The 18,762-nt window shown below is 37.9% G+C and overlaps 1 protein-coding gene across 1 annotated transcript in view; it reads right to left on the bottom strand.

Annotated features, from left to right (window-relative positions):
- Nucleotides 1-18,762, bottom strand: part of LOC127654421 (voltage-dependent calcium channel subunit alpha-2/delta-2-like) — a 282,058-nt gene that overhangs the window by 58,642 nt on the left and 204,654 nt on the right. The window lies entirely within an intron of this gene.

Here is an 18,762-nt window from a genome sequence, read left to right on the forward strand (position 1 = left end):
TAAGGAGCATTTCAAAATGTTTTTAGACCATTGCTGACAGACAGCACACTGGAGGTTAAGTTATTAACTAAATAGGGAGAAAGGGAGCATCCTATAGCTTTCCAATGCAGCTAAGGGCCTACACTTTTGTGCATATATATTGACCCACGTACAGTATATTTGGGTCAAATCAAATCACTTTATTGTCACTACAACATATACACAATATCTGACAGTGAGTGAAAATATATCCTGTATATAAGTGTGTATACATAAGCACCGCTTTGTAAAGGATGTGTATAAAGTTTAATTGTGTATGTGGCATATGTAAAACAAATTCATGTCCATTAATTTCTCCTTATGTTAAAACCACCAAAACACTAAACACTAAAGTCAAAACAAAGTGACAACAGACACTGCTGATTTATTTTTTGCTACTTTTGAGCAACGTCAGGGGTAAAGTACATTTCTCTTTTATTCAAAATAATTTTTTCTTCTTTGTTTGCTTTTAATGCAGTCAGTCCACACTTGATTCAGTTAGTGCCATATTTGCTCATGATCTTACTTCTACTAATGCAGCCCTGTCTTTCTGCTCAAACAAACACACGTTTTCATAAATACACTTTTAGTAAACACAGGCGGCATAATTGGATGTTGCATATTACATTAGGAGCAACGATGAAACTGCAATAAAAACAAAATGAAATTTGCAGAGCCTGGAATATGCACATGTATCATATATACAGCACAGGACTAAAAATCAACTGACTAAATGAAGGAAATAAGTTTGTTTAGAATTTAATGCATAGACTTTTGAACTGTATAGAAATTTTCAGGGGAATCAAATAAAAAAAACATGTGCCAGAAGATTATGAAACGAAAAAGTGCATCTCTATGCAGAATATAAAATATTGTCCTTGTGGTGGCGTGGTTACTCACCTCAATCCGGGTGGCGAAGGACAAGTCTCAGTTGCCTCCACTTCTGAGAGAGTCAATCCACACATCTTTTCACGTGGCTCATTGTGCATTACACTGTGGAGACTCATGTGGAGTCTCATGCTACCCTCCGTGATCCACGCACAATTTACCACGTGCCCCATTGAGAGAGAGAACACCTAATCATGACCACAAGGGGGTTACCACATGTGACTCTACCCTCCCTAGAACTGGGCCAATTTGGTTGCTTAGGAGACCTGGCTGAGGTCACTCAGCACACCCTGGATTCAAACTCATGAGTCCAGGGGTGGTAGTCAGCAGTGTCAATACTCTCTGAGCTACCCAGGTCCCCGTACTTCCAAATTAATTTTTAACAGTTTATTCATTCGGGTAACTAAAAAAAGAGAACATTTGACATCAAACGAAGTGTGAAAGTTTTAGTGAAATTGTTTTTTTTTTTAAATAAATTTACACTTGATTACACAAAATGTTTTGCTGCTGCAGAGTGCTCCACAAGTACATTTGGACCCAATTTATAATAAGTGACTTTAACTACCATATACCTAAGATTTAAAACAATGTACTTATTATGTATATATGTGTTGTTGTATTGTCCATACATGTGAAGTATCTGCACTTAATTACATATGTAGTTTCACTGTTAACGTTAACCATATACCTAACCCTACACCAACCCTACCCTGACCCTCAAATCATACATGTACTCTCATTCCTAACTATAGTACAGTAATTGCTTTGAAGCTGACAAACTCAAGGCTGTGTGCTTGAAAAGGTAGGAAAGTGTGAATAAAAGGTTGGATTAACAAATATCTATAATCCAAATAATTGGATTAAAAAAAAGTGATATTTGAGTAGTGTCTTTTTATAGTGTCAGTATCATTCAATGTCAGCCTATTGGCTCTGTTTCTTTTGGCAAAGGCATTTTTTACACTGTCTATATTCATCTCTGATACGTGACATTGACATTCCCGATCTTTGCTCAAGTCACTGTACCATTCGTTTATTAGCCTGATGGATCCAGATGTGCCGTTTCTGCATGGATTCCACTCAGTAATTACCCCTCCACTGAAGCCCAGCGACGCCATTCCTTACCAGTCATTATCCACACTCCCCAGCGCACCAGCCAGGTGACATGCAGATGGGCCATCACATGCCAGGCTCCCCTAGGTCCCCAAGCTAACCCAAACTCACACACAAGCACACACTCTAGAAGATTTGAAACAAAACTGAGGCCACTATGACCATCATGGTCATCCACAGCATTTGTTGTGACACATGGTATGTGACAAACTTCTACACTACCACCCAAAAGTCGGGACACACCTACTAATTATTTATTATTTCTATTTTCAACATTTAAGTATAATAGTAAAGTCATCAAAATGTAGCGGCTGTTAGACATTGTTGTGGAGAACACTGCTTACTGAACGAGTATGTGAGGGTAAAGAGAAAGCTGCCAACACAGTGCATGTTAACACAAATGCCATTTTTGAGTCTTCACCTGTTTTTTTCACAATAAATGGCTTTCTGGTGTCCATGTTAATGAGCTCAGTGTTAAAGGAGTTCCCATGTATGATGGACACTTGTACAAAACTAATTTCAAGCATTTTAAGCATAAAGCCAGTCACAATAGGCTTTGAGCATGCTAAATTATTTCGAATATTGTAATGGACAGAATATGATATCAGGCTCAAGTGTTTCTGGTTTTAATGAACAATAAATCACAAATAATATTATATTTAAAATGTTAGAATATACCATCTACTCACTTTCCTGTCACAACAAAATCACACAGCTTTGAAATATGCATTCTTTGTATTGAGCCAAGAGGACTGTCATGCAAATTCACAGGTCAGAGTTTGCTAAATTTGAACTTTTGTGCGTAGTGGAACATGTTCCGCATGAGGTTGTGTTCGGATGCTCGGATGTGTTCGGATCCAAAAAAATTTTACCTGCCAACTGGCTAGTAATTTTATTTACATGCCAAAGGCAACTGGACCTAGCAAGTAATATTGAATGTAAAAGATCACATAAGCCTATCAGCCTGATCTCACAGTGAAATCGGAAAGAGTAGGTCGACTTTTCATAAGCAAAAATCTGTACATGCTTACCAAAATGTAAAACACTGCCCCAGTGGCCAAAGCAGTATGTGTTGTAGTGTGTATAGGCAAGTGTGTGCTCCATTTATGTCCAGGAGAGGTAGCCAAATGCTAGTTGTGACCACGTTCCTTTCAGCTGTACACAATGTAATACAGTGAAGAGGAATGCATATTTTATGGACTCCACCCCCTAACCCAAACTTTATCATTAGTGGAGTAAAAATGAAAGGTTAGGCGGAAAAGTGCAACCTCAATCGAATCACGCTGCTCACTGATTAAGTGAACACTTTTACTTCCTGGTTTCAACGTGGATACGAACCTGGGTCTGCAAGTGGAGCCATGTGTGAAGGTGAGAAACCCTTAAAATGTAAATGCCATCTGTCCATTTTCTTAGCATATATTGTGGTTAAACTATCGCCATAATAATGCAAATTTCAGTACACACATAGTAAATGTGTTAACCTAGTAAAATGCCACAGAGACCTGTCTATAGGTAAGACAATCTTTTAGTTGGCTATAAAGTGGTCCTTTGGAAAGGCTAGAGGGGTGAAAAACCTCATCACAAAATGTTCCATTTTCAAGAGATGACAGAAACACATTTCCCAGGAAGGTAAAAGCAAGGACTGATATTGTAATGTGCCTCGCTTTGCTTTGATTGTGTCCCTCAATAGGAGAAAGACATTGGAAAACATGAGGTACATTTATCAGGGTGCAGCATGGGTAAAAATCAGTGCATTACCTCTGAAGGAAGGGGACACCTCTGTGAGAACATGTGCATGGTCTCTTGACCTTTCTTTTTCTCTCTCTGCGTCTCACTCGCTTTCATATTCATGTCTCATAGTCTTACAGTGAAAGTGCCACATTAAAACTAATCAATTATAGCTGCATATCTCGGCTGAAATGATATGGTTGACTTACACATGTGCATTGCAGCTGGTTACTTCTGTCACATTCTGCAGGTGTGAAACATCTCATGATGGGGTTTATTTAATACTTGAATTGTGTGGGACCTGGGTAGCTCAGCGAGTATTGACGCTGACTACCACCCCTGGAGTCATGAGTTTGAATCCAGGGTGTGCTGAGTGACTCCAGCCAGGTCTCCTAAGCAACCAAATTGGCCTGGTTGCTAGGGAGGGTAGAATCACATGGGGTAACCTCCTCGTGGTCATGATTAGTGGTTCTCGCTCTCAGTGGGGTGTGTGGTAAGTTGTGCGTGGTTTGCGGAGAGTAGCATGAGCCTCCACATGCTGTGAGTGTCCGCTGTGTCATGCACAATGCGTCACGTGATAAGGCGCACGGATTGACGTCTCAGAAGCGGAGGCAATAGAGACTTCTCCTCCACCACCCGGATTGAGGTGAGTAACCGTGCCACCAAGAGGACCTACTAAGTAGTGGGAATTGGGCATTCCAAATTGGGAGAAAATGGGGATAAAAATTAAATAAAAAATATTTTAATTGTATGCATATAGGAGTTAGGGCTGGCTGAAATACTGAATATTTTTTTTAAATGTGTAAACACTGTGCTCTGTGGTGCTATGAAAACATTGCTCTGCTTATTTAAGTTTCTTTGAATATAGAGTTATACATTGTCTTGCCCTAATAGCGCTTAGTCTTTTTGTATACAGTATGTGTGTGTGTTTAGGGATTTATTTGTGAGTAGGCATTGATGAGATTATTATTTTATGGACTGCTGCTCTCTCTGGCCTCCTCTGGATGTGTGTTTCAACAGATTGAATTAAGATTAAAAACATTGAGGGCTGTGAAGCAGGTAAGCTGTGGAAAAGAGAGATTTTGTCTCATTTTTATTTATTCAATTTGTTTTTGTCTGATTATTCAATAATTTGATACTGAGATAGACAGATCTGAATTGGTGAATGACAAGTAACTTTTTACTTTTAGGCTTTTAGAAACAGGAAACTGGATATAGATGATTTCTGGGAAAACATAACATTTAAAAAATAATTCAAAACACAGCCTAACCCTGCCAGTATTTTGACGAGAACAGTCCAAAGGGAACTGACAGATTCTAAAACACAAAAATATTTTTTTTCAGACTTGTTTAAATCTTTTTTCTCATTTGAGATCAACTGATGTAAATTGGAAATAAAATCATATTTCTATTTTGTAAAGATTGAGATCGAGAAAGCAATTCCGTATTTTAAATCTAGACAATTTTAATAATTAATGCCGATCTAGTAAAAGAAACAACACACTCTAAAAAAATCTATCATGATATGGTTTTTCATGTTAAGACCACGTTTTTGGACATATACCATGTTAATTCCCATGGTATTCTTTGGGGTATGTTGGAGCACCATATAAATACCATGGTATATGAATATGGTAATTATTCAGTTCCATGTACTTGGAATAAAAGCCCAAGAAATCCAGTATTTATTTAATTGGTTCTTTAGTTTGATTAAAATATATTAAGAAAGAACAAAAACAGGACAGGTAGGACTCCATCTTGCTTCTGCGGCGTAATGGTGTTTGACTTTGGGCAGCTGCCATAATATTTACTTAGAGCCAGATTTACTTTTCTAAGAAATCAATATGTGCTTCTGCTATGCTGAATATATCTGCTACGCTGGGCTGAACCTGCATGGTAATGGCTTCTCTGTAATGTTCAGATAACAAAACATACACCGCTCTCTGTTTCTCCTTCAAACTCTTCCAATAAATCCTCACATTCTCAGCTGCCTTTCACGATTTGCCATTTAAAGGAATAGTTCACTCCACCATTCGTTTACTCACCCTCATGTTGTTCCTAGCCCCTTTGACTTTCTTTCTTCCGTGGAACACAAAAGGTATTTTAAAGGTATTGTAATGCATTAGAATGCACCCTTAAGGCCTTATTATACACCTTCAGTTATACTGCATGTTCTCGTAAATAACTACATTAATAATTCAAAGAAATAGAGTCACTATCATGTAAACTAAGGTTAATAGTTGGCTTCTGTGGGAGCTGTGCAGATTCACTATAGCTTTGTGAACAGGTGTTTGCATCATAGTTAGGCTAATATATGACACATGGCAGATGGAGGACTTTCAGTGTATAAAGATTTAAGTCTGTTGAATGGCTTCACATCAGATTGGAGCAGCTGTGGTTCAGGTGGTAGAGCGGGTTGGCCACTAATCGCAGGTTGGTGGTTCAAAACCCGGCCCACACGACTCCATATGCCGATCTTTTGGCAAGACACTGAACCCCACGTTGTTCCCAATGGCAGGCTAGTGCCTTGCATGGCAGCTCTGCCATCATTGGTGTATGAATGTGTGTGTGAATGGGTGAATGAGACACAGTGTAAAGCGTTTTGAATACCGCTAAGGTTAAAAAGGTGCTATATAAGTGCAGACCATTTACCATTTATCAGTGAGAAACGAGTTGCTTGAACTACTTTTATTATACTTTTATGGTGCTTTTGCATTCTTTTCGCTTGAAAGCTCCAGTTCTCATTATTTGTAACTGTATAGAAATAAATGACCAGAAAATAATAATAAAAAAAATCTCTTTGTGTGTTCCATAGAAGAAAGAAAGTTGTAGAGGACTGGAACAACATGAGGGTAAGTAAATGATGAAAGAATTTTCCTTTTTGGGAAAATTCTACTTCTTTAAATCTTTGCCCTCTTTTTTTCTTTTTAACCCCTTCTGCCACTCTCTGTGCCGTCCTATGCTAACACGTGTAGACATATGTTATAATAGAAGCTTGTTAATATTTTATGTCAGTGCTACTGGAGACAATTAAGTGTGTTGACTGATATTCATTTCCCCAGAAAGCGTTAGAGTTGACAGTAAGAGTGTCGGAGCGCTAATCGCCCCCACCAAAAAAAAAAAAGTCCTGCTATAGACGGGCCAACACCCATAGAAAGGAAAAATCACCAATGAGATTTCATTAATATCTCAATTGTTTAAGCCATGAGATGAAATGGAGAGAAAATATAGACTTTTGCTGAAGACGCATTTATTACACTTTGTTGATGTTATTTTACAAAATACAGTTGTTATTTCATGTTAGTTCAGAGTACATTAACTAATGTTAACTTATACAACTTTTGATAAAATGTAAACATTAGCTAAGATTAGTAAATGCTGTAAAAGTATTGTTCATTGTTAGTTCATGTTTATTAATGTAGTTGACTAATGGTAACAAATGGAACAAGATTGTAAAGTGTTGCCATTTATTTTTAAGCTATGCTGTCCACATTTATTTTATAGCAAATGTAATACATTTGTGTCTTAACAAATTTTAGGAAAAAGGTTTGAGGATTTCTGTGTTGTTGAAGTTCAACAACACAGAAATGTTACATTCTATTTTTGTATAAATAGAACGTCTTTTGTCACTCCAAAATTGAAAGTAAACGGTTATATTACCTTATTTTAATAATATAAAAATATACATGTTAAAAAATACATTCTCCAAAGAACCGAAATATTTTATGCATTGTTGTTTCAAAAATAAGATCAATCAAATTGATTTTGTTTTAAGGATTTTTAGATATTTTATCAGGAAAACAATACAAAAAATATAGCTGCAAGCAGCAATGCGGATTCCTCCTCAAAATGGCAAATCATTTCAAATTGATCAGTAGAGGGTTGGGGTTAAACCCTCTCAATGGATGAATCCAAAAAACATGTATTTCTGTCTGAATCCTAAACGAAACATTTTCAGTCTACAGGAAAATCCATCATACCTTATGGATCCTTGAGGCGTTTTTGTTCCCAATGAGAAATGAGGCATGTACACCAAGATTCAAAAGAATTGGTTAAATGGCGTGGAAATGGTATCACTTTGAAAATATTTTTTGGGGGCGTGGCCTGTAGCGCCTCCTATGGGCAAATGTGGGTCATTCTTGGTTTGTGGGTTCCTGTTGGCCTGTAGTATCAATGTACATAATTAGAAAATATTTGACCAGAAAATGGGACTTTTGGGAATTACCTGTAGCGCCCCTAGGGGTGAATGTTGGCCATTCTTGGTTTGAGGGTTCCTGTTGACCTGTAGTATCAATGTACCAAATTAGAACATTTTTGACCATAAAATGGGAATTTCAGCGTGGCTTCTAGTGCCCCCTAGGGGCTGAATGTTGGCCATTCTTTGTTTGTGGGTTCCTGTTGGCCAGTAGTATCAATGTACCATATTAGAAAATTTTTGACCAGAAAACGAAATTTTGGGAGTGGCCTGTAGCGCTCCCTAATGGCGAATGTGGGCCATACTTGGTTTGTGGGTTCCTGTTGGCCTGTAGTATCAATGTACCAAATTATAACTTTTTTGACCAGAAAATGGGAATTTCGGCTTGGCCTCTAGCGCCACCTAGTGGTGAATGTCGGTCATTCTTGGTTTGTGGATTCCTTTTGGCCTGTACTATTAATGTACCAAATTAGAACATTTTTGACCAGAAAATGGGAATTTCGGCATGGCCTGTAGTGCTCCCTAGGGGCTGTAATGTTGAGCCATTCTTGGTTTGGATGGGTTCCTGTTGGCCTGTAGTATCAAAGTACCAAATTAGAAAATTTTTGACCAGAAAATGGGAATTTTGGCTTGTCCTGTAGTGCCCCCTAGTGGCGAATGTCGGTCATTCTTGGTTTGTGGATTCCTGTTGGCCTGTACTATTCTTGTACCGAATTAGAACATTTTTGACCAGAAAATGGGAATTTTGGCTTGTCCTGTAGTGCCCCCTAGTGGCGTATGTCGGTCATTCTTGGTTTGTGGATTCCTGTTGGCCTGTACTATTAATTTACCAAATTAGAACATTTTTGACCAGAAAATGGGAATTTTGGCATGGCCATTCTTTGCACAGTACTTCAGAGTGATGTCATCTTTAAGCATGTTAGGTTTGAAAAACCATCAGTCAAAATTACATTTGATTTATTGACACGTATATATTGTTAAAATTTGGACATTTACATAAACACGCCCCTTTCAGCCATTTTGTATCGTATTCATTTTTCCTAAGTAACGTTTTCAAGGATGTCCATTCTACACATGTGTACCAAATTTCAAGTCAATTGGAGCTACGGTTCAGGAGAAGAAGAGTTTTGTAGGTTTTCGCAAATTTTCAACGTACGGGAAAATCCATCATGGCGGAAGTTATGGGTTCTTGAGGCTTTTTTGTTCCCCATGAGGAATGAGGCATGTACACCAAATTTCAGAAGATTTGGACAAATGGCGTGGAAATTGTATCACTTTGAATTTTGTTTTTTTGGGCGTGGCCTGTAGCGCCACCTATGGGCGAATGTGGGCCATTCTTGGTTTGGGGGTACCCGTTGGCATGGAGTATCAATGTGCCAATTTAGAAAATTTTTGACCAGTGACTTTTTGAGCTATTGGGGCTCAAGGAGAAGAAGAATAATAATAATAATAATAATAATAAATATAGCTGCAAGCAGCAATGCGGATTCCTCCTCAAAATGGCAAATCATTTAAAATTGATCAGTAGATGGTTGGGGATAAACCCTCCCAATTAAGGAATTCAAAAAAACATGTCTTCGTCTGATTCCTAAACAAAACATTTTCAATGTACAGGAAAATCCATACCGGACCTTATGGATCCTTGAGGCTTTTTTGTTCCCAATGAGAAATGCGGCATGTACACCAAGTTTCAGAAGAATTGGACAAATGGGGTGGATATTATATCATTTTGAAAAAAACATTTTTGGGCGTGGCCTGTAGCGCCACCTATGGGCAAATGTTGGTCATTCTTGGTTTGTGGGTTCCTGTTGGCCTGTAGTATAAATGTACAAAATTAGAAAATATTTGACCAGAAAATGGGAATTTTGGAGTGGCCTGTAGCACCCCCTAGGGGCAAATGTGGGCCTTTCTTGGTTTGTGGGTTCCTGTCGGCCTGTAGAATCAATACACCAAATTAGAAAATGTTTGACCAGAAAATGGGATTTTTGGAATTACCTGTAGCGCCTCTAATGGCGAATGTTGGCCATTCGTGGTTTGTGGGTTCCTGTTGGCATGTAGTATCAGTGTACCAAATTAGAACATTTTTGACCAGAAAATGGGAATTTTGGCATGGCCTGTAGCGCCCCCTAGGGGTGAATGTTGTCCATTCTTGGTTTGTGGGTTCCTGTCTGCCTGTAGTATCAATGTACCAAATTAAAAAAAAATTTGACCAGAAAACGGGAATTTTGGCGTGGCCTTTAGCGCTCCCTAGTGGCTGAATGTCGGCCATTCTTGGTTTGTGGGTTCCTGTTGGCCTGTAGTACCATTGTACCAAATTAGAACATTTTAGACCAGAAAATGGGAATTTCGACATGGCCTGTAGCGCCCCCTAGGGGCGAATGTCGGCCATTCTTTGCGCAGTACTTCAGAGTGATGTCATCTTGAAGCATGTTAGGTTTGAAAAACCATCAGTCAAAATTACATTTGATTTATTGACAGGTATATATTGTTAAAATTTGGACATTTACATAAACACGCCCCTTTCAGACATTTTGTATCACATTCATTTTTCCTAAGTAATGTTTTCAAGGATGTCCATTCTACAAATGTGTACCAAATTTCAAGTCAATTGGAGCTACGGTTCAGGAGAAGAAGAGTATTTTTAGGTTTTCGCAAATTTTCAACGTACGGGAAAATCCATCATGGTGAAAGTTATGGGTCCTTAAGGCTTTTTTGTTCCCCATGAGGAATGAGGCATGTACACCAAGTTTCAGAAGATTTAGACAAATGGCGTGGAAATTGTATCACTTTGAATGAAAAATCACTTTGAAAATCTCTACTTTCACTTTCACTTCTCTCTTAAGATTTTTTTTCTGTTTTTTTTGTGTGATTTACATAAGCATATCACAAGCAATTTTATTTGAAAGACTATCTAGGCACATAATAACACTGTATAGCTGTGACTGTTTATAACTATTTCAAAATGTAGCCTACAAGCTCACACTTTAAATGGTCAGTGCTTTGATTTTTAAATCATTAAAATAGCAACAGATCCAGTGAAAAAAATGGAGTGATTGTGTTTACATGCCATTCAAAAACGTGGCATTTTACAAGGTAAGAGAGAAATAAAAAAACTTAAAATAATACCATTTGTACTTCTCAATTACTTGGGAATGTCTATGTTCAGGACGAAGGCTAAATTGTTACTGTCTCTTTAAGAGGCTTTTATCGCATGATACGATACTTAAGGCACAGTTCAGTTTAATCTTTTGAGAACTGAGAAGTATCATTATTTTCGTTTTGTGCCATGCTTGTTGCATTTGTATTCATTGTGAGATGATAAAATACAGACTGCGTGAATGGTTGATTTTGTTCACTTGAATTTTGTGACGTGTTTCAGAAAAATAATCGCGAAGACAGAGACTGAGCACCCTGTTTATTTATTTTACAAAAGCACAAGGTTTTGTTGTTATTGTAAGTGTACACAAATAAAAGTAAACATTTCATAGTTCGTAATGATGTCTTGCATGTTTCTGTATGGGCAAAAATGACGCAGTATTTTGTTTAAGTTGTTTCCGCTGTTTCGAGAGAAAAATATAGCAGGACGTCATCTGGAATAATGCCAGAATAAAATATAATTATTCCAGATTTCTTTCTCAACTGTTTGTTCACTTGAGACATAACAGACTCCTCAATATATCATGTATTTTGACACTCTGTTGTATGAAATTGTCCGTTCAGACGCAAGCAGCAGCGAAAGACATCGGAGTGCGTGAGTTAGACGCGACGCGGCTCGCTGTGTCACACAAACAGCTCGCAAACATGTATTTGAGTTGTTTTGACATTTGTTGAGTTGAATAGTGTAAAATCGCTTGAATGTTCAAACAGGCAAACATTGTATACAACCGACAAACCTTCATGATGATGCGAGCAAAAATGATCTCGCCTCGCGGTTTGCGTGTTGTCAGAGACAATTAAACAACATCATTCTCGGAAGTTTTGATACGTTAGGATTGATCAGCCCATCCCTACTTTCTTTAGACATATGTTTCATGTTTGTGTAAGTTTTTGTGACGTGTTTCAGAAAGATATTCGCTTAGACAAAGAGCACACGGTTTATTTTCTTTATTTTACAACAAATAAAAGTACAACTTTCATAGTTTGTGACGATGTATTAAATGTATCTGTATGTGCAAAAATAACGCAGTATTTTGTTTAAGCTGTTAACGCTGTTTCGAGAGAAAAATCTTAACAGGACACCACAGCGGCATCCGTGTTGTTCACAATAATTCATAATTAAATATATTGATACCCAATTTCTTTATCAACTGTTTGTTCACTTGATACATAACAGACACCCCAATATATCATGTATTTTGGTGTATGAAATTGTCCGTTCAAACGCATGAAGCTGTGAAAGCGAACTCTCATCGGCGTGCGAGCGTTAGTCGCGACGCGGCTCGCTCGCTGTGTCACACAAACTGCTCGAAAACATTTATTTGAGTTGTTTTGCCTTTGTTGAGTTGAATAGTGTAAAATCGCTTGAATGTTCAAGCAGGCAACCATTGTACACAACCAACAAACCTTCGTGAAGATGCGAGCAAAAATGATCTCGCCTCGAGGATTGCGTGTTGTCAGAGACAATTAAACAACATCATACTCGGAAGTTTTGATACGTTAACGCTGTCTCGATAGAGAAAAATCTAACAGGACATCACAGCGGCATCACTAGACCCCTTCAATAATTCATAATTCAATATATTGATACCCGATTTCTTTATCAACTGTTTGTTCACTTGAGATATAGCAGACACCCCAATATATCATGTATTTTGGTGTATGAAATTGTCCGTTGAAACGCAAGAAGGGAAAGCGAACTCTCATCGGCGTGCGAACGTTAGACGCGACGCGGCTCGCTCGCTGTGTCACACAAACTGCTCGAAAACATTTATTTGAGTTGTTTTGCCTTTGTTGAGTTGAATAGTGTAAAATCGCTTGAATGTTCAAACTGGAAAGCATTAAGACACACAATTGATTTGACATACCTCCATGCAGACGCAAAATGTCTTCTGTAGTCTAAGTCTGGAGCTCCACCCACTAGGAGACCGAAATGCTTCATTAGAGAGATTGCTACAGAAGAGCTGCATGTGGTAGACAGAGTTACTCCAGTAGAGGGAGCCTCTTTGCTCAGCCAATGTAAGTGAATGGGATTTTACATGTGGACCATATTTGTCCAGTAGAGGGAGCACTTTTGCTCAGCCATTGTAAATCAATGGGATTTTAAACATTTTTGATCATCTTTTGTGTGTACATTTACATAAACACGTCCATTTCAGCCATTTTGTATTGTATTCATTTTTGCTAAGTAACGTTTGGAAAGACATACATACTACACACGTGTGCCAAATTCCAAGTCAATTGGAGCTGAGGTTCAGGAGAAGAAGAGTTTTGTAGGTTTTCCAAAATTTTCACTGTACAGGAAAATCCATAATGGCAGAAGTATGGGTCCTTGAGGCTTTTTTGTTCCCCATGAGAAATGAGGCATGTTTACAAAGTTTCAGAAGATTTGGACAAATGGGGTGGAAATTATATCACTTTGAATTTTTGTTTTTTGGGCGTGGCCTGTAGCGCCACCTATGGGCGAATGTTGACCATTCTTGGTTTGGGGGTACCCGTTGGCATGGAGTATCAATGTGCCAATTTAGAAAATTTTTGACCAGTGACTTTTTGAGCTATTGGGGCTCAAGGAGAATAATAATAATAATAATAATAATAATAATAATAATAATAATAATAATAATAATAATAAAACCGACAAATACAATAGATTCCCTCCTTACGGAGGAATCTAATAATAATAAATATAGCTGCAAGCAGCAATGCGGATTCCTCCTCAAAATGGCAAATCATTTAAAATTGATCAGTAGATGGTTGGGGATAAACCCTCCCAATTAAGGAATTCAAAAAACATGTCTTCGTCTGATTCCTAAACAAAACATTTTCAATGTACAGGAAAATCCATACCGGACCTTATGGATCCTTGAGGCTTTTTTGTTCCCAATGAGAAATGCGGCATGTACACCAAGTTTCAGAAGAATTGGACAAATGGGGTGGATATTATATCATTTTGAAAAAAAAAATTTGGGGCGTGGCCTGTAGCGCCACCTATGGGCAAATGTTGGTCATTCTTGGTTTGTGGGTTCCTGTTGGCCTGTAGTATAAATGTACAAAATTAGAAAATATTTGACCAGAAAATGGGAATTTTGGAGTGGCCTGTAGCGCCCCCTAGGGGCGAATGTGGGCCTTTCTTGGTTTGTGGGTTCCTGTCGGCCTGTAGAATCAATACACCAAATTAGAAAATGTTTGACCAGAAAATGGGATTTTTGGAATTACCTGTAGCGCCCCCTAATGGCGAATGTTGGCCATTCGTGGTTTGTGGGTTCCTGTTGGCATGTAGTATCAGTGTACCAAATTAGAACATTTTTGACCAGAAAATGGGAATTTTGGCATGGCCTGTAGCGCCCCCTAGGGGTGAATGTTGTCCATTCTTGGTTTGTGGGTTCCTGTCTGCCTGTAGTATCAATGTACCAAATTAAAAAAAAATTTGACCAGAAAACGGGAATTTTGGCGTGGCCTTTAGCGCCCCTAGTGGCGAATGTCGGCCATTCTTGGTTTGTGGGTTCCTGTTGGCCTGTAGTACCATTGTACCAAATTAGAACATTTTAGACCAGAAAATGGGAATTTCGACATGGCCTGTAGCGCCCCTAGGGGCGAATGTCGGCCATTCTTTGCGCAGTACTTCAGAGTGATGTCATCTTGAAGCATGTTAGGTTTGAAAAACCATCAGTCAAAATTACATTTGATTTATTGACAGGTATATATTGTTAAAATTTGGACATTTACATAAACACGCCCCTTTCAGACATTTTGTATCACATTCATTTTTCCTAAGTAATGTTTTCAAGGATGTCCATTCTACAAATGTGTACCAAATTTCAAGTCAATTGGAGCTACGGTTCAGGAGAAGAAGAGTATTTTTAGGTTTTCGCAAATTTTCAACGTACGGGAAAATCCATCATGGTGAAAGTTATGGGTCCTTAAGGCTTTTTTGTTCCCCATGAGGAATGAGGCATGTACACCAAGTTTCAGAAGATTTAGACAAATGGCGTGGAAATTGTATCACTTTGAATGAAAAATCACTTTGAAAATCTCTACTTTCACTTTCACTTCTCTTTAAGATTTTTTTCTGTTTTTTTTGTGTGATTTACATAAGCATATCACAAGCAATTTTATTTGAAAGACTATCTAGGCACATAATAACACTGTATAGCTGTGACTGTTTATAACTATTTCAAAATGTAGCCTACAAGCTCACACTTTAAATGGTCAGTGCTTTGATTTTTAAATCATTAAAATAGCAACAGATCCAGTGAAAAAAATGGAGTGATTGTGTTTACATGCCATTCAAAAACGTGGCATTTTACAAGGTAAGAGAGAAATAAAAAAACTTAAAATAATACCATTTGTACTTCTCAATTACTTGGGAATGTCTATGTTCAGGACGAAGGCTAAATTGTTACTGTCTCTTTAAGAGGCTTTTATCGCATGATACGATACTTAAGGCACAGTTCAGTTTAATCTTTTGAGAACTGAGAAGTATCATTATTTTCGTTTTGTGCCATGCTTGTTGCATTTGTATTCATTGTGAGATGATAAAATACAGACTGCGTGAATGGTTGATTTTGTTCACTTGAATTTTGTGACGTGTTTCAGAAAAATAATCGCGAAGACAGAGACTGAGCACCCTGTTTATTTATTTTACAAAAGCACAAGGTTTTGTTGTTATTGTAAGTGTACACAAATAAAAGTACACATTTCATAGTTCGTAATGATGTCTTGCATGTTTCTGTATGGGCAAAAATGACGCAGTATTTTGTTTAAGTTGTTTCCGCTGTTTCGAGAGAAAAATATAGCAGGACGTCATCTGGAATAATGCCAGAATAAAATATAATTATTCCAGATTTCTTTCTCAACTGTTTGTTCACTTGAGACATAACAGACTCCTCAATATATCATGTATTTTGACACTCTGTTGTATGAAATTGTCCGTTCAGACGCAAGCAGCAGCGAAAGACATCGGAGTGCGTGAGTTAGACGCGACGCGGCTCGCTGTGTCACACAAACAGCTCGCAAACATGTATTTGAGTTGTTTTGACATTTGTTGAGTTGAATAGTGTAAAATCGCTTGAATGTTCAAACAGGCAAACATTGTATACAACCGACAAACCTTCATGATGATGCGAGCAAAAATGATCTCGCCTCGCGGTTTGCGTGTTGTCAGAGACAATTAAACAACATCATTCTCGGAAGTTTTGATACGTTAGGATTGATCAGCCCATCCCTACTTTCTTTAGACATATGTTTCATGTTTGTGTAAGTTTTTGTGACGTGTTTCAGAAAGATATTCGCTTAGACAAAGAGCACACGGTTTATTTTCTTTATTTTACAACAAATAAAAGTACAACTTTCATAGTTTGTGACGATGTATTAAATGTATCTGTATGTGCAAAAATAACGCAGTATTTTGTTTAAGCTGTTAACGCTGTTTCGAGAGAAAAATCTTAACAGGACACCACAGCGGCATCCGTGTTGTTCACAATAATTCATAATTAAATATATTGATACCCAATTTCTTTATCAACTGTTTGTTCACTTGATACATAACAGACACCCCAATATATCATGTATTTTGGTGTATGAAATTGTCCGTTCAAACGCATGAAGCTGTGAAAGCGAACTCTCATCGGCGTGCGAGCGTTAGTCGCGACGCGGCTCGCTCGCTGTGTCACACAAACTGCTCGAAAACATTTATTTGAGTTGTTTTGCCTTTGTTGAGTTGAATAGTGTAAAATCGCTTGAATGTTCAAGCAGGCAACCATTGTACACAACCATGGGCGTAATTTCCTATGGGGACAGGGGGGACATGTCCCCCCCACTTTTCAAAATCCTGTTCGTGTCCCCCCCACTTTCAAATTCGTTTGTTATTATTTTTTTTAACCGCGCGCCGTCATCGCCACGGAGGAGCAGGACCGAGCAGAATACAGACATCCTGCCTGTCTCTGTCAGTGCGTGGCGTCTGCGTGCCTGTGCGTGGACGCGCGCATTGACAGAGACAGGCAGGAACGTCTCGTGCACACTCTTAATAGTGTAACTGTAAGCGCACTGAAAGTTCTACTGAGCAGCCGGTATCGCAGTAGTCAGTCATGAAAGCGCCAGCAACAGGTTTTAATATCTTCATGGATGAAAAAAAGAAAGGAGATGTGAGTTGGTTGATTCAGTAAATTAGATCAGGTCAGGGTAATTTTTATTTTGTCTACACCTGTTGATACTAACATTGACTGAGCTAACGTTAACATACATTGTTGCTATGGTAACTTCAAACTGTTAGCTAAACATTTAATGTTGCCTAGCCCTAGAACATTCTGTGTACCATGAAAATGAGTCCACTTTAAACACGGCGTTTTCTGTCAGCAATGTATGACAAGCAGACTCTGGCTGCTAGTTTATTGTTATTCTCAACTCAACTCATTATACTCAGATGCAGAAATATTTTTTAAAGTCTTAATAATAAATGTTTTTCTAAACTTGAGCTATTGTTGTTCACTTACAATATTTGTTCATTTAAAATGTAAGTTAATTTTAAAAAAATATCTGCCGACATTACGCAATCCGCAAACTACGAGGCGTATTGCATTCACTTGAGAGAAAGAAAATCTACTCTGTTTTTCTGAATTAACGACTTAATTATCTCAGAATTACGAGATCATTTTTCATTAAAAAAAATATTTTGTTCTGTTTTTCTGAATTAATGAGATCCCTCAAAATCCTGCCAGGAGCTCTATTTTAGCTGGATTGCATGGAAGTAAACATGTCCCGCCTTTCAAGTTTAATCCGGTTTTATTTTACTTTGAGTCGTCTGAGACTTGGATGCGCATGAATTTATAGCCTAGAGATATATTTTAAACTTGGCCTTCAATACAAAGACATTACTGTCTATGACATTTGTAATACTGTCATGGCTGAGACACGCTTTGATCTTCCAAAGGACACTAATCAAGCAATAGACTTGTACTTGCATTGAACACGAGAACTGGAATTCTAGAACTACTAGAATGGCCATAGCGGTCATTCTGACCGTTCATACTAGACTGTACCAAATGTCACGTCATATTTACATTCGAAACTTCTATTGAGGTTTTAGAATGAAGCTTCTAATGTCTGTCGTCATATTTTATGGCGTCATCACCCTAAAAATGTATTGAATAAAATAGAATAATATGGATCAAATGGAGCGCTAAGCGAGCATGAATAGTCCTACATTATACGATCTTTTTTTGTAATATATAATAGTGCTAGACTATATAAATACATAGGCCTATATATATTATATATTAGCTAGACTGCCCGGAAGGTGCGTGCCTCGCTTTGTGTACAGCAAGTTTTTTCCACCACAGTGAAAATGGTTTTGAAAGTCTAAGCGCCAACAAACATGGATTGAGGCGGAATATTTAGTTAGATAAAAACATGTTGTGAATTTTGGAAATTATTACATCTATCCTTTTTCAAAACATGTTGACTTTTGGACTTTACAACGCTCTGGAGTTATTGGAAATTGGAAATAATCCATATGTAGCCGCCACTGGAATCAAAATCCATGAATAAATGAATCTGTTATATTAATAATAAACACCAGGACACGAAATTTTAATTCTAATGAATGTGAAAATGTAATAGTTCATCGACAACCACAGAACTTGCTATTGTAGCTAATTACAGATACAAAT

Source organism: Xyrauchen texanus, chromosome 13 (assembly GCF_025860055.1).
Source record: "Xyrauchen texanus isolate HMW12.3.18 chromosome 13, RBS_HiC_50CHRs, whole genome shotgun sequence".
Taxonomy (NCBI): Eukaryota; Metazoa; Chordata; class Actinopteri; order Cypriniformes; family Catostomidae; genus Xyrauchen; species Xyrauchen texanus.